Source organism: Thunnus albacares, chromosome 14 (assembly GCF_914725855.1).
Source record: "Thunnus albacares chromosome 14, fThuAlb1.1, whole genome shotgun sequence".
Classification (NCBI taxonomy): domain Eukaryota; kingdom Metazoa; phylum Chordata; class Actinopteri; order Scombriformes; family Scombridae; genus Thunnus; species Thunnus albacares.
The window spans coordinates 26,687,417-26,704,046 of NC_058119.1; the positions used below are offsets into that span (position 1 = coordinate 26,687,417).

Here is a 16,630-nt window from a genome sequence, read left to right on the forward strand (position 1 = left end):
TTAAAGAAAATTATATAAGTATAAAATATCTCAGCACTACTTTAAAGCTAAGCATTTGGAGAAAATAATATAAAAAAAAATAAAAGAAATACTTTCCCCACCAGCAAGTCAAAAGTAATTCTTTCACTAAAACTGTTATATGAGCTTTGAAAAATTCATAAATTCATGAAATGTCTGAGAATGGATTTTCTTGTGACTATTGCTGCTTTGCTGCTCTTGAGAGTAATGGTGGTTGGTTCTGCGAGTGTGTGTGTGTGTGTGTCTGTCTGTCTCTATATGTGTGTGTGTGTGTGTGTGTATAGTAGAGAGAGAGAGAAAGGGACTTGTTTACTCCGTTTCATCACTTCTGTCCCTCCCTCACTGATTGCCTATTTAAATAATTTCCCCTCATCTGTGCTCCCAGCTCATTTGCCAGTATTTGGGGCAGACTTTGTGAGACCGCTGTGTACAGATGGGGGCAACTGGCATGGAGAATATCCAATCACGATACTTGTGTGGGTGAATACACATCACAGCACAAGTAAACATAATAAACTGATCAGTATCTCCACTGGAAAAGCCCATATTTTAGCCAGTCGGGCATTTAGTCAACCAGTCTGTCAATCAGCCATTCAATCAAGGAACCAGCCGGCCAGTCAGACGTCGTCTCTGCCAGTCAGCTAGATGCTATTCATGCCAGTCAGTCATTGGATCAGTCGCTTATACTCTCAATCTGTCTTGTTTATCCTTGCCTGGTGAGATATACATGTACAGACTTCAAACTGTGTCCCTGATGCCTGTCTCGATGCGTCTCCATCCTTAATGGAGGAAGAGGATTGGATGAAGAAACTGAGACACTGATTCCTAACTGGACGCAATGTGAATGAGCAAGTGAGTGATTATTTCAGTGTTTCCCAATGAAGATGTCTTAACCTGCTCCATGTGTCAGCAAGTTTCACACACCTAACACTATTTTCATTGGTCAAAATCAACACTGACGTCCTTAAAGTTTCTATTTCCCCTCCAGTCAGCGGTCAACGTGGACAAAGAGAAAGTCAGAGTTAAGATAAATCCACTTTCTAATCCCAAAAGTTTAAAAAAAACAATCTCTGAGCTCTCCTACCGCCGGTAAACAGCTCCGGATCAGAGGAGAATCCAGTGTGACTCCGGGTGTTATTCCTCCAGAGGCTCCGGCTCTGCCCCCCGGCACTCTGGAGGCGAGCAGTAGTGACTCTGTCCAGTCCTCCACACACACACTCACACTCAGCGCTGTGACATCACTCGTAGTATATCTGGACAATTTTTTGCTCTGCATGCACTACAGTTTGTTCGCTTGCTGTATGTTAGGAAGAGGTTCTCATTCCCAACTATTGAAGGCATTGAGGTCATGTCTTAAATCAATATTCTGAGGGATGTTGGGGGATTTAACTTTAAATTTTGGTGGAACTAGTCTTCCAGGATAACAAACACTCATTGCAAATAAGCTGCACTAATAAATATTTTTTGTATTAACAACAGATCAATTGACTGCATGTGATGTGAAAGGTGTTAATATTAGTGACAAAGCAGAGTAGAGATTTCTGGCACAATCTCACCTACTCCAAAGGTGCATGGAGAAGCAAACACAGTGACACATTCACACAGAATTATCCTCAACTCTGCTGTTCCCCTAAGCTTTATGGAGCTTTTTAGCCTTTCTTAGCTCCTTGTTTTGTTTTTTCCACCCACAAACTCTTATTAACCAGGTTACAGTACCTGACCTGAACTAAAAAAGCAGACGGACAAAGTTGGTGACTGGCTGGTAAACAGAGTCAGATATTTTGGGAGTTGTTTCAGACCAAATGTGCTTCTATTCATCAGACAGATGCAAACATGTCTCCAAATAGATGCATGTTAATGTTGATCTGGATGTTTAAATAAGCAACATGTTCTTCTTCACAATTTATATAATATGGTAATATGAAAAAAAATCAATGAATGCAGCAGATCATGAGGTGTAAGTGGCCTTATATAATCATGTTGTTTGTTTTTTGTTTGCGGTCGAGAGAAAACGGTCACCTTTGCCATACGATTAAAAAAAATAACTGGCTGCTTTCTTTGCTTTCTATTTTTACAGTACATGCACTGTTTAACAATGTGCCTTGAAATCGTCATAAGAGCAACTAAACCAGACAAAACCATCTTGCACACTAAAACCACATGCAGGACTCATGACCTCAATATTTTTTACAATCCTGCACAGCTTCCAGCCGCTGCTCTAATAACGGATTGAGAGGAGTTTGCTGAGGAAAAACAAGAGTGAAAATTGCACTTGCTGTTTTTTTCTTCCTCTCCATCTGGCTAGACTTCCTGTTCCTCTTTACTTTTACCCCCCTCTTCCCTCTTCTTCTTCTTTCTCCAGTCATCTTATCATAGCCCAGTAATGGCTCATAAAACATTAATTTCATTATTCCAGCAATATGGCTGTTAGCTAGACACCGAGCGAGGGTGGTGGTGAGGAGGGAGAAGAGGGTAGCGGATTACTCGGACAGACAAATCAAACAGGCCAACGAGACTTGTGCATCATCAGACTTTCCACACAAGGGGGTTTTTCCTCTCATCAAACCAAAAATAAGATCTCGCCATGCGGAGCGTGTTGCCGTTCTCAAATTGATGTAATTGAATCCAAATAACTGTATCTTTCTATTTTGGCGGATACGCTTGAAAAAACAAAGAACATTCATCCCGCCGAGACGCATGTGCTTCTGAACGCTTAATGGAAAAAGTGCAATGATAACATAGAAATCAAAGAGAATATTCAATCTAACTTGTGATTTTTCTTTTTAATCTGTTTGATGAAACTTGATGAGGAACAAAACTGCTTATGTCGGGGGGGGGGGGGGGGGGGGGGTCAATCAGGACACGGGAGTGGTGATATGAGACGGCTGATAGCGCCGCTGCAGGGATTTTGGATTGTCGGGCTTCGCTCCCTGACACTAGACTTCAAAGCTCGACGTTTTAGCGCGGAGCAGGACCGAAAACGCTTCGGCTCGCGCCTCGGAGAGAAGAAGAAGAAGAGAGAAAAGGAGGCATGTGGAGCACAAACAGGGAGCGCTAATTAAAGCTTACCTTACTGTATAGGGCTGCCTGCTATCACACACACACACACACATATTTTACACAGTGAGAAATGCAAACACAGCAAAACTAATTGCAGAGGTGTTTCTTTTAAGAATTTATAGGTAGTTCTCATTCATAAGTGTCAACACTGAGTGCTAGTGTGTGCACATTTTATATGTTATTATGTAATTAGACCTTTTGATGACAAGTGAGGCACAAATTATCAAAGTGTTGCAATTTAAAAGTGCATCTTTTTATTGTTTCTACAGCACATGAAAGCATTCATTTGATACAGGAAGTGGTGCTAAACTTAGAAGTCTTTGATGAAAAATATCCATGAGGTAAATCCGTTGCATAGTTATGACACATCTGACATAACCGTACAAGAACGAGATTAAGCAGCATGATTCTCAATGATTATAGGTGTAATTGGATTTCTAATTGTTTTTTTTTTCCTGCTCTCTCAGTTATACTTCACCACCTTAAACGCCAAAACCCATTTACGCCTTTTAGCGTCGGTGTATTAGCACGTCATCCTCTGACAGCCTCTGCAGCTAGCTCGTCACCGACGTGCAGAACGAGCGGCCGACGGTAAACATCAACACAAGGCGCGGCAAATCAATGGTGCTAGCGGTAAATCACACAAATGGATGCAGGCACTCACACACACACACACACGCATGTAAACAGACCCTCACACACAAGCAAACACGTCTAAATAGATTTTTATAGAGGACAAGGGGAAAGAAAAACATATGCAGCGCTACAACATCAGAGATTAAATAAATAGATAAAACAAATGAATACATAATGTTTGAAGGATATTGATAAAGCCCTCAGGCCTGCAGGGTTGATTATTGCGCTGAGAAGATGTCTGTCTGGCTGCTGATAAGGGATAAAATATGAGCTTCAGGCTGGACAGAGCAAAAGGAAATATTTATATATTTTTACACGCTGAAATAATATTTTCAAACCACTGAGTGTAATGTAATTTTACTCTGTCAAATAAAGGTTGTCTAATGTACATTTTTCAGAACGTATGCATGTTTACATGACTTAAGTCTTATTTTAATATACTGTTTGAGTGCTTTAACATGTGTACACATACTCAAACATGTTATATGTATAATGTACAGGACTTAAAGGTACTGATAGGTTAAATTTTGTTCTGTGTGATGTGAGTACAATATATTGTAAGTATCTCTGAAAAGTACAGTGAAATACTGTATGTGGGCTGTTTTTGAACATTTTTATTTCTAACCTTTACTACTATTTATTGTAAAACAGGTGTGTTAACACTGTTATGTTTCAAAGTCAGTTTTACACAATATATTTCATGTAATGTCATACTTGGAACTTGTATCAGTACCAATAATTACAGTTTTGGGTATAATGGAAATACAATTAAGTTCAGCAACATATTTTAATACATTTTTGTATAATTACATTGTATTTACATTACACTGAATTTACATTTTTATATACTTGAAGTGCAGATACTTTTAAATCAACGAATGATGTGTCATTTCAATTCCATATTTTAACTTTTCAACTGAACAATGTGTTTTCAGGACCCTGAAGAGGAGAAGGAAACCAAGAATTATTTGTTGCTGGAGAGCGTGATGGTGGCAGGTGTGTCTATGAAATGTGACGACTGTTGATTTACTCTTCTCCTGTGTGTGTAGCAGAGACAAACTGTCTTGAACATACTATGGGAGCAGGATGTTGGACTCCAGGAAGGTTCCCAGTCATCCAATGGAAGTTGTTCATCCAGCACATACTAGTATTTTACTTTATTTTATTTGCTTCTTTCCCTGGTTGCTTCCCTGTTGTGCTGCCCAAGACTTATCACATTAGCGTCTCATTCCCCAGCCCCATTCATAATAGAAGTAATAACTGAGCATGTGTGCAGTTTGCTACAAGTTTTCCAAATGACAAAATACGTCGTTTGACCACGTGTGGATCGTGCTTTTTGGTTAAACTCACTACTTCCTTAAGATTGGTGACTTTCATCGTCATGGTTACAATAATTAAGTTAAGGTTAGAGGATGACTGCTGCCATGTTTAAAAAAAAGCAAACAAACCAAAAAAAGAAACATGGACCTTTTCACTCTATAACTCCACCGTCATGATTACTACGGCTGCTGGAAGGTTTTGTCACTTGCAGGTACAGTTAATACCTTAGTGTATGACAACTTGAGGCACAACTGATTCTGTTGTTTTTCTCGGCAATTTGAGTTGTTCTGTCATAAGAGGTACAGACCTCTCTTATGAGGGCAGTTTAAGGGGAACATGTTTTGACAGAGGGGTTCTTAGTTGCAGTACAACAGAAGGCCACTGGGACAAACTGATCACCAAAGTTCACCAGCTCTCTTAGTTTATCTGATGAGTCTAATTCAAAGATGAAAATACCCCCGTGGAGTGGATTTGGTTGGTTAACAGAAGGAGTAAAGGTCAAAGGAATTAAGTAGATTACCAGAGATTCAAACAATAATATAAAGAATGGAGTCCAGTTAAGATTCTAGCAGGTTATATCCAACCTTTGTGCTTCTACTATCCTCTGAAAAATGTTTCTGCATGTTGTGATAAAGCTGTGGCTCTGAAGTTGGCAGCCTTTCCTAAAAAAAAAAAAAAATACTCCCAGCAAGAATTTCAAGCCTTTCTGCTTCAATAATTTTTTTTCACCAGTGTTCCCCACCATTTTCCCTCTGTGTGTGTGTGTGTATTAATTCAGCCTGCTATGTTTCCTTCTCTCTCTTTCTTTTCCGTAACTTGTGTACAGCACATTCCAATAATACACTGTTGTAAAGCCGGACACCAGCCGCTGTGTTCAGTTCCTGCTCTATACGGCTGTGGCTGCCCTTTCGCTTGTTTCTCAACTCATATATCACAGCCAGCCAGGCTGTACGACAAGCCAGAGCCCTGCATTTGAAAACACATTACTTTTTAAGACCCCCTGAGAAATTGTGAGAGGAGGAAGAGTAATAGAGCTTTCCCACTCTCTCTTGTAAAGCACCCGCTGTGCACATATGAGATTGTGTGTCGCTTGTGTGTGTTTGGGTGTGGGTCTGAGCGCGTTCGTATGCTTGTGTGTTGGAGGATATTTGGATTGGAGGTTAGAACAGACAATAACAACGAGCGGTGAAATCAGTCAGGCCTGTATTGTTATCGAGAGGGCGACGGTGCGAAATCTCACAATCAATTCGGTGAATCAACAGTGAAATCATTAAGTCAGTGTAGTTAGCAAATAGTTGTTAGCTTCCTGTCAAATCAACATTTCTAGCTAGAGGATTCAGAATCAATTTGAGTATTTTCATTGTGTTTTCTGGCATGATAATAGTGATTTTGTGGTGATATAATTAGGGATTTTAAGATTTTTCATGTATCATTTTTGTATTGCTATATATGTTTTTGCCATTTTTGACTTTTAACATCTTGGGACATCATCCAGTGTTCACTAAACTCATCAGTAAGTTTGTTTAGAAGCATTGGTCGCTAATTCTCATACCTTCAACATGAGCTTAAAATGCTCCAGAAACCTTGTTGAAGAAAGTAAAACAGTTATGGAGGCTTGTTATGTTTCTGTCATGCATGCACTGCATCTCAGATGAATCACATTGTCTTTATCTCCTTATAAAAGTGAAAACATACCAACTGTATTAACCCTCTTGTTGTCCTCAGGTCAAATTTGACCCATTTTCAAATGTTTTTACGTCACAAATATGGATTTCTTTCATCTAATTGCCTGAAAATCACATGGATGGTTCCACTTTGCAAGTAAAAGTAATCACTACTTTCATTGAATTTTAGGTGTTTTATTAAAATTTATATCATCTGTGGACTTTTGTCTTCTCAAGGAGTCAAAATTGACCCGGGAGGATGAAAGTTGCATGATCAATGGGAAGACAACAGGAGGGTTAAGTTTCCTCTTCAAAAACATGACTGGAAAACACTTTTCCAGCGAGTGGAAAAGACGACTTTACGATGCACTTAGAGGTCATTAAAAGTTTTACATTTCTGACATTACTGGAGAGGAAGTGAGCCTTGAGAGCAATAGTGCCTCCTCCTTAATGGCCTATAAGCAGCCAGTTAATGCCTGTAAAATCCTGCAAGTCTACATCACACGGTTTGGCCGGGGATCTTCTCACATCACGTTCAATATTTATAATCAATTAGCTTATATTCTGCAAATACACTTCACATAGACTCCTTACTGACCAGGGACTGACCTCACAATAGCAATAAAGGCCAAAAGATGATCCCAGGATCTCCCCAGTGTAAACCAGGTTATGATCACATTGAATGTGTTTGACAAAGAAAGGTGATATTTATTCTCTCTGAGCGTCACACTTCACACAGGGGGGAATTCGGCACTGATCTTCCAGTGAGGCACCTCTGCTGCAGCAGCATTTCTTTTTTTTACCACCAGTTCTAAGACACTTGAAGAGATCTCTGCTGGGTATATCTGTCTCTGGAGTGCTTTCTCTCACAAAAACACTATTTTTTTTTTTTCTCCCTTTCTTCTAATGCTCCCTTTGCCCCCCGCGCTCCCTCCCTCACTTCATTTCTACGAGGGACATAAGATAAAAATCATCATTGTGGCTTGAGGAAACGCAGAGGGTGTGAAGAGACAGACTGCAGCAGAGAGACAAAGATGACTTGATGAATTGAAAGGCGGCGAGGGAGGACAGACACTAAGCAGGTACGCTGTTACCCACTGATCAAATCTTTGTTTCTTCGCTTCAGATTTTTAGTTTCAGGCCTTGGAGTGTAAAGCGTCCAACTGTGTACACAGAAAATATTTGAAGCTTTGTAAAGAAAGATGCACAGAACTACATGCAGTGTCCATGGCAATAAGATGATGTTTGTTTCATTGTTTTATTATTATTTTAAATAAACCTTGGCTTTAAACATTAACAGTTGAAATCTGTTAAAGTTTAACCCTTTTAAATGATTTGTATCACACAAAAAATAATAGACGTATTGAAAAATGTATATTAATTTATTTAATATTTTCTGTGTAAATGTACTCACACTAGATAAAAACTGAGCTGACATGTTTCTTTCAGGTTGAGAAAAATCAATTTCATTTAATAAAAAATGACTTTACTGTCCATGTTCAGTTTTGTTCAGATCAAACCACATTATTTCTCGGAGTTTTGTCTCCCAGACTTCTCCTCTGAGTAAACAAATGGTATCCAAAACCACAGCCCCTAACCTCAACTGGAACTGTGTTTTTTTTCAGATTTTGGGTTGTAGCGCTTGACCGTGGAGGTACAAAGCCTAGGATGATGATATGCTATATGAACAATGGTATCAGCAAGTGCCTGAACCAGCTGGTTATCCTTTGTTGATTAGCCGCTTTTTCCAACTAACAACCCAATTTCATCATATCAGTAATTACTAAGGAGTGTACTTTACCAGTGTTGCTCAAGAAAAGTCATTTAAAATGTATATACCGTAGGCTGTTTTAGAGGTAATTCACTCATGTAATAGAAAATTGATATTCCTGCAAAATTTATCTAAAGCACTTGTTAATTATTGTAATAAAAAGCCAATATTAACTGTTGACTGACAGAGCATGAACTGCAGTCTTCAAGGATGCTCTTCCTCCACTTCCTTACTTTTTGTACCATATGGGAGGAAGAATATAAACATAAAGAACCGGTCATCGACTGATAGAAGCGAGGCTGGAAGGCAAGGTGCATGTCCACCGAGGTTGGATGCAGAGGATTTGCGGGGCAATCGCTCTACAAAGCCTTGAGCCAGCTGGGCATCACTGGAGTGGCAAGGAGCAGAGCCCTCGAGAACATCACCACGGCAGCAGAAAAAATCCTCGAGATGGCTCTGGATTAGGAGAGGAGACCCGTGGGGAGTGTCTGATGTTGTAAGACTCGAAACACCTGATGACTCCAGGATGTGTTCAGGTGCATTTAAAGATGTATTCTATCAACTTAGCACTGTAAGAACATCATTGGTGGCACTGGGTATTCACTGGGTGCTGTAGAAATGTCCTGCATTTATGGAACTTCTGGAAAATTTAAATCAACTACTGTAGTGTCTCTCTAAACAGGTCCTTCAAAACAAACAGCTAGTAGCTTGTGAGTCATTAATACTCTATGCCTACAGTGAGACCAAAGTAAAGAGAGCAATCTGCTGTGGTTACATGCATAATGAGTTTTACGAAGACAGCGTTTGACTGAAGAAACAAACAGGGTCGCTGGATGGAGAGTAGGTGAGGAAGGTTTTTAGCAAGGGAGGATTGAAATCCAGAGGAAATGTCACCTGCTCCCAATGAGGCATATGTATGTTCTCAGTATGATCCTACACACATGTGCCAACGTGCACACGCTTGGGTATTGCAGTGATGACAGGGACTTGAAGAATCTGAAAGGTTAATTAGTCACGATGTGGGGAAACTCAAAGGGTGTCAGCTCAGCCTCTCTCCCTCATCAGTCTCTTGCTGTCTCTGGGCCTCAGCTCCCTGCTGTGTTTTTTGATTCCAGGCTAAAGGAAAAGACCACTTGTGATCTAAATTAAGAAGTTGAATAAGAAATAATGGGTTAGCTCATTACTGAGAAAGGAGAGAAATTGATGGAGGCCTGGAAAATATGGACGGAGATATTGAAATCGGTCCTTGACATGATAAATCCATAAAAATCTGGGATATGCTCACAGCGTGGGAGGACATCTGAGAGTTATATATACATGTATTTATCTCCATGCACTGCTTACTGTGCCCAACCCACTTATCAGTCTCTTGTACAAATGGGTACAACGGCATGTATCTCTGGTTGTTTTCCCCAATTAAAACAGGCTTGGATAGAATAATAGGATGTAGACAGATAAAGACTTAATTCAGGTTTGGGAATAGATGCATCTTTGGATCATTATCCTGCATGAAAACAAACCACAAATATTGACCTATGAGGGTGCTAGAATTAAAGATACATCTGATGTCTTAGACACCGCTGGTCCATATTTGATCAAGCCGAACGGTTCATTTCAACAGCGTTGGTGACATTTAAAAAAAATCAAATTGATTGGACTTTTGCAAAGACTAAAGGTCAAAAGTAAAAAGAAAAATCTCAAAGACCATAAAAGCTACAATACCGGTCCAGTTTTAATGATGCTTGAACAGATGAAGCATCTTGTCACAGATTAATGTGTGCCGGCATTGTTCATGAAGAGACTCCATATTTATTTGTTATAGATAGATGGTATAGAATAGGGTAGCACCCAATCACAGCAGCAACAGAAGTGTCAGTGCTGCACTTTTTTTTTTTTAAACTGAGAGCTTGAGAGCATCATATTATTGCCAACTGCTGTTAAGACAAAAAAGACGCATCCAGTTACATTTGGGGTAGAAAAAAACATACTGAAGGATGTCAAATGAGGTCATATAATATCATCACTTCCCATTAAAAAACATATACTGCAAATACAAAATGTCTCATTCCTCCTCTCACCTGATAACCTTCAAGCTTTTAATGGTTTTATAATCATTTACTGGGCAGTGATACACCATCGCACTATCCAGCATCCACTGGACAGGTCAGCCACACAAAACCTTAACAGGAAAAAACATTTACTAAGGCTCCTTCGTCTAGACCCTGTGATGAGTTATATTCTGAAGCGCAGATATTGAAAAGGCTTTTGGTAATACCGGTGATGGCGTTGAGGCTCTGTGAACAAATTCTAGTTAAGGCCTCCTTGAAGACAGAACAGTCTTTCAACATTTACATACTGCTATGGTCGGTATGTTGCAGTTGCTACGGAGACATAAACATACTTCTATGACTATAATTTTCTTGTTGGATTCAAAATTACTCATAAAATAATTCAAGTTTGACATTAAAGTAAATGTCAACCTGACACTGCCAACTCACAGATGTATGCAAAGAACTTTTTAATATGTTTTTCATGTTACTTAACATAATTGATGTTACCGTAATAAATGGAGGAATCCAATGGCGACCCACCAAATATAACACAGAGCTGTACAGACTGTCAAAACCACCAATAGCATCAAAAGTTAGGTTGAATGGATCCAATGTTCATCTTGTGGACTTGTGGACTCTTTTGCACACGTGGCTGAAGTTAATATGAATCACTCACTCATTCGTTTGAACTACGACACCTGGAAAAAAAAAAAACATACCAGCAACTGTCCCCAAAGAGTCGTACAGACAGCTAAGAAAGTATTAGTCGACGTTAGAAGCGTTCCCAGAATTCCCCTTCAAACCAAACTCGGAGCTTTGCAGAGTAAAACAAGACTGACATAAAATGGCATCAGATCTTGTATTCACTCTGTCTTACTAAATAAATAATATCTTCTTTGGTCCACTGTGCAGTGCCACTTGGGATTAACACAGGGATGCAGGAATTTCACATGTTTGTCTTATCTCACATTTCTCACATGATTGAAGGCTTGGTTCCAATGAAATAAAACGCTGTGACAAATCACAGCAACTGAATTTTAAATAGCGAGAACCCTAACTTATAATGTATACGCATTGGAACTACAATGAAAGCTTCTTTGCTCTGATGTTACTCCGAGCCAACAGAAAGGCTCACGACTTTGTAGAGCTGAAAATAGAGCTACAGTAATGGAATACATTTCTCAGTCTCTTTCTCAGTCTCTCACCCTTCTAAAATACTCGCTGCACTGTCAAGATCAGGTGAAACATGCACATCACTGGATACTCAGCCAAATAAACAGCTAAAAAAAGCTACACCCTTCTTTTAAAATCTCACATATGGGCTGAATATAGGTCTGGGCTGCAAAAGCTTATTTTTTTAATGAACCACTTCAGTTTATTTCGGGTATAAGCCCATTTAATAGACTATGCGGCAGCATCTAAAGGGCAATGTCACCCAAAAGTTTATGATTTAACAAACAAATCTGATAAGTGAGTTTACTTTTAGTCCCCCTCTGAAAGCATCACTTCACTCTACTTTCTCTTTCTGCTTTTGTTTTTTTTATTTGTCTTTCTGTTTTTTAAAGAAACTCTCTCCCTATAGTGCTCGGCTCTGCCTTTGATTATCGGAGAAGACAGAGCGTCTGAATTCAGCCACCAGGCCATTAATCTGTGACTGGGTCTGAGAGATGAGGGAGCCTTCAGTGGCGACCTGCAGGGAATTATCTGCTCGCTTCAGCCTGCCGCAGAGACCCACTGCTGGGCTGAGACCACAGCATGAGAAACACACTCGCCAATGGCCACCTGGGGCAGCGACTGTGGACACTGATGTGAAGAGAGAAACTCGACTGATGCAACACACAGTTTCTTGAATACACTGAACCTAAGTTTTGTTACTATTGTATGCTTTAAACATGCACAAAAAACAAACTACATAAACTAAACTTTTATAATAAGCAGACTAGTCTCAACATCTTTTACTGACACAAGAAAGAGTTTGGAGCATAAATTTACATTGACCTGTGATGTCACAGTCAAGTTTCAGGAACAATATTCTCAAAATGGAAAAAACATTTTCAAAATAACCATAAAGACACAACCTGGAAGACATTTAATAAGCTGTTTTTATTGGAAACAAATTGGACTTTGTAAAGTATTTGGAGAGAGATATTGAGAGTTTTGTCACTCACCAATAAATACAGTTTTCTCAGAGCCACCACACTAAAAAAATGAAAAGAATCATCAGTTTACTGTGTATGCAAAATGCATTTAAGGCTTGAATTCTCCTTTTTTGTCTTCCAAATCTAGGATGCGTTTCACAGACCTGCAATGGTGAACCTTGAATATATATATTTCTGGTCTTCTTCGATACCAAAGAAGGAAAACTTCTCCAAGTTGTCTTGTTTTACATTTACTCAATAACATCGAGTGTCACTTTATTGCCATAAAGTTACCACCGATCACATCTTTTACAGTGCACCTTGGAGCCGCTGGCCATTAGATAAACTACATTTGAAGTCTTCTGTATTTGCTTTTAGCCAAAAAGTTGTACGAGTTTCTTACTGTGTTTGATAATAATTTCTAAATGGCACAGTTAATATGCCTAGACAAAGAAAAAAAACAACATTCTGAGAAGATTTGGCCTTTAAGCTACGATTAAATTGTCATAAATTGTTATTTATGGCTTTAAATGCTTTGAAAACTGCTGCCTCCAAATGTCATCAAAGGCAAGAAAGGTCACACTTGAGACACCAGATACAATAGATATTTTTTATATTGGAATATTTGTTTATATTTAACTTATAATGTATGTGTTTTGTATTGTTTTTAAGACTTAACAATGCAAAGTCTTATTAGAGTAACAGAACCCTAAAACGTAAAGATTAACTTTGCTGCTGTTCCTTTAAAACTCTAATTTAACATCTGATCTTTAAACCGTTAACCGGTGTTGTACTTTAACTGGGTTAACATTTTTTAAGGTGGACGGAGGGGAATGACAGGTACTCAAAGAAAGATAAAAGACTCGACCCTTTAGACTTTAATGATAAATGTTTTCATCCTCTTCACGCTGGGGTTGAGAGAGGTCTCTTCTCTCATTCACTCCTGCTGATCCATTAAGGGCATCTCTCATTTGAAGCCATACATCATGTTTTTTTTTTTTTTTAACTTATTTTCTCGTCCTCCAAACTGAGCTGAGGTTGTATGAGGGCTGTTGGCATTTGATGGATGAAGTCATCACTGTCCTGACAAGCACACAAAAAAAAAACAGACTATTGGGTGAAATCATGTTAATGTGTTTACCTTCACTGCATTAACCAGGTTACGCTAAAACCTCTGTTTACATGCAGCTGTGCTGTAATCACATTTCTCTCCTACCCACTATCGTATTTGGGAACCGAGGCTGTATTTTAAGGATATCACATGATGCTGCAGCTGGAGTTGTCTCGTGTTTTGTGTGCTTGTGAATTTTACAAACAGCCTCAGTTCAGCTGTGGAAACTGGCTTATTATGACTTATTTATTTCAGTTTCAGTTGTAGTCAGACTTTTGATTGAATTATTTTGGTCACAGCTGAGAATAATCATCTTTTTTCTTTCACTTCGCTGTGCTGCTAATTCATGAACCTCTGTGCTTGTGAGTGTGCAAAGCTGCTGTGGAAATATCCCCAAACCATTTTTTTTTTTTAACATTGTAATCCACAACATGTATGCTTGTGCTTACAGTGTAAGCGTACTCTATTTTATTGTATGAGTAATGCTTTTATCAAGCTGCTTATGGAATTATGTCTACTTATACAAACTAAAGATACTGAGTATGAGGTGGAGGGGTTCATGCAAATATCAGTCACCAAAACGGGGATAAAGTCATGGCAAGGGGAATATATTATTATTATAATTTTTACTTTGCCTTAAAGGTGCAGTGTGGAGAATTTAGTGGCATCTAGCAGAACTGACTCGGTAGAAATGGAATATAATATGCATATTTTAATTAGTGTGTGATTCCATGATAATAAGAATCATGTTTGGCTACCTTAGAATGAGCCCTTTATATCTACAGAGGGAGCAGGTCCCCTTCAGTGGAGGCCGCCATGTTACACCGCCATATTTCTACAGAAGCCCAGAATGGACAAACCAAACGCTGGCTCTAGAGTGGGCCACCATAGGTTCTCCTACATCTCCAACATTCCTGCTAGATGCCACTAAATTCTGCACACTGGACCTTTAAAAGGACGGGATGTATCAGAGCTAAACTTGAACAACCCATGGCGCAACATTAGCAACAAAGACTATGGACGGAGTAGACGGCCGTTTGTGGGCATGTGCGAACAATCTGATGTCATCACGAGGAGGAAGTAGTGGTAACTTTGCAAACAAAGCATTCAGACTAGTGATAAAAACATATGTCCTTTATTTAAGTAAGTATTTGTCAATCGATGTAGGAGTGATAGCACTGTAGGACCTTTAGTCCTGTGGTTTGAATCTTGTTGCTATCCTTTTGTGTACCTGATTGAGTCTTTGTTGTTGTTGTTGCATCTACAGTAGGCCACTGAAATGGTCTTTAAACCACAGCAAAGACGGCAGAGCTGTTATGGAGCCCTGCTATTTATATGAATCAAATATCTCAAAAGTGGAACCATGCTCCGGCTAACAAAGTGTGACACCGCTGAGCTTGTGCTGTTGATTTTTTTTATGTGTGAACATACAAATATGGCGAGAGAAATGTTACTCCTCACAGAGCGGCTGTTTTAAACAGACTTTATTGGCATCATCAGTCAAGACAAGGTGCAAAGGGTTGATCGGTATTTGTCAACAGGAAAGTACGTGTTTAGTCCTCTGTCTCCTTCCCGTCTGCCAGCTTCGATGTGTTTCATCCAGCCTGCTTTTGTCTGGGTCTTCATCCTCATGGAGACTCAGACAGTGTTTACTGAGTCTTTGTTCATAACTGATTTAGCATCATGTGTTTTCTATGACTAACCTAAGCACCCACTCTCAGCACCTCTGGTCTATGACTCCTCTCTCTGTGTAGATGATAGCCTAGAGTTTGCTTTGTGTGTGTGTGTGTGTGTGTGTGTGTGTGTGTGCGCGCTTCTGTCCTCTTTCTATGGTACAGAGCTGTTTTTTTGTGGTTGAGGTCATAACAGCTCTTGGCAGCATCTGGAAGCTGCCTGATGTCTTCTTCATTGTTCCAGATTTGTCACGCTACGCACTCGTACATTCTGCTTTTAATTCTTTCATTTGATACACTGAAAGGTGATTTTCAGTAATCGTATATATTACATTTTGTCTACATACAATTGTAGTTCTGTTATTGTTTATTTCTTGGTTGTTAACTATATTTTTCGGTTTCTCTACATTTCCTCTTCTGTTTACATGTATGTCCTGAAAGATGGATCATTCTTCTGTTGTGCTTCCTTTATTTCTACTTCTATTCCTAAGGCTCCTCATGTTTTGTTTTATGATGAGTCTATTTTTTCATTTGCTGTTGTTGATGTTGTTGTTAAGAGTTTGTTACCATCTTAATCAGGGGTCTAAAGATAGATGGTGTCATATGCCTAGAAGATCGTGAATCCTTGTGTATTTTTTGACTACATATACATTAACTTCACTTGACCTGGAGCCCCTCAAGTTCTGGACTTCAGCAGTTTTGCCACTTAACTCATAAAAATGGATATTTGAAGCTTAACTCAACCGATTGGTATAAAACGTTGCATTATGCTACAAAAACCAGCCATGTGTGGTCATTATAATTGTCATCCCCATTCATATTAAAAATATCTGACTGCAGTTTTTACCATTTGATCTGTAAACTATCCAATGTGGTGGTTTAATTGGTTTTAAACATTTTTGAGGTGGATGGAGGAATATACGATCACAAATATATCACATATATTTCATATCATGTTGTGTTAAACTGTGTCAGAGTTAATCAATAAACTTTCTGTAGTAGCATACACGGAAAAAAAATCACAAACCCCAAAACTATAACCTTTAAAATAATCTTATTCCGACATGTTTTGTGGGAATCAGATTTAGTTTCCATGCAAAGCTTCCTCTGGTGCTTTAGGGACACAGTCAAGAAGCTTGTACATGGCCCCTCCTCTTAGCATTTGATGGATGAAGCGATGTAAAAAAA

General features: G+C 39.1%; 1 protein-coding gene and 1 long non-coding RNA gene across 3 annotated transcripts in view; one reads left to right on the forward strand and one right to left on the reverse strand.

The window, feature by feature from the left end:
• The window catches only part of LOC122996934 (pro-neuregulin-3, membrane-bound isoform), a 385,190-nt gene that overhangs the window by 222,595 nt on the left and 145,965 nt on the right, over positions 1–16,630 (reverse strand). The gene's annotated exons all lie outside the window — the stretch shown is intronic.
• LOC122996935 lies at positions 6,959–12,922 on the forward strand. Its single transcript, XR_006407116.1, has 3 exons — positions 6,959–7,780; positions 8,324–9,005; positions 12,103–12,922. It is a non-coding gene; the product is annotated as an uncharacterized LOC122996935 (long non-coding RNA).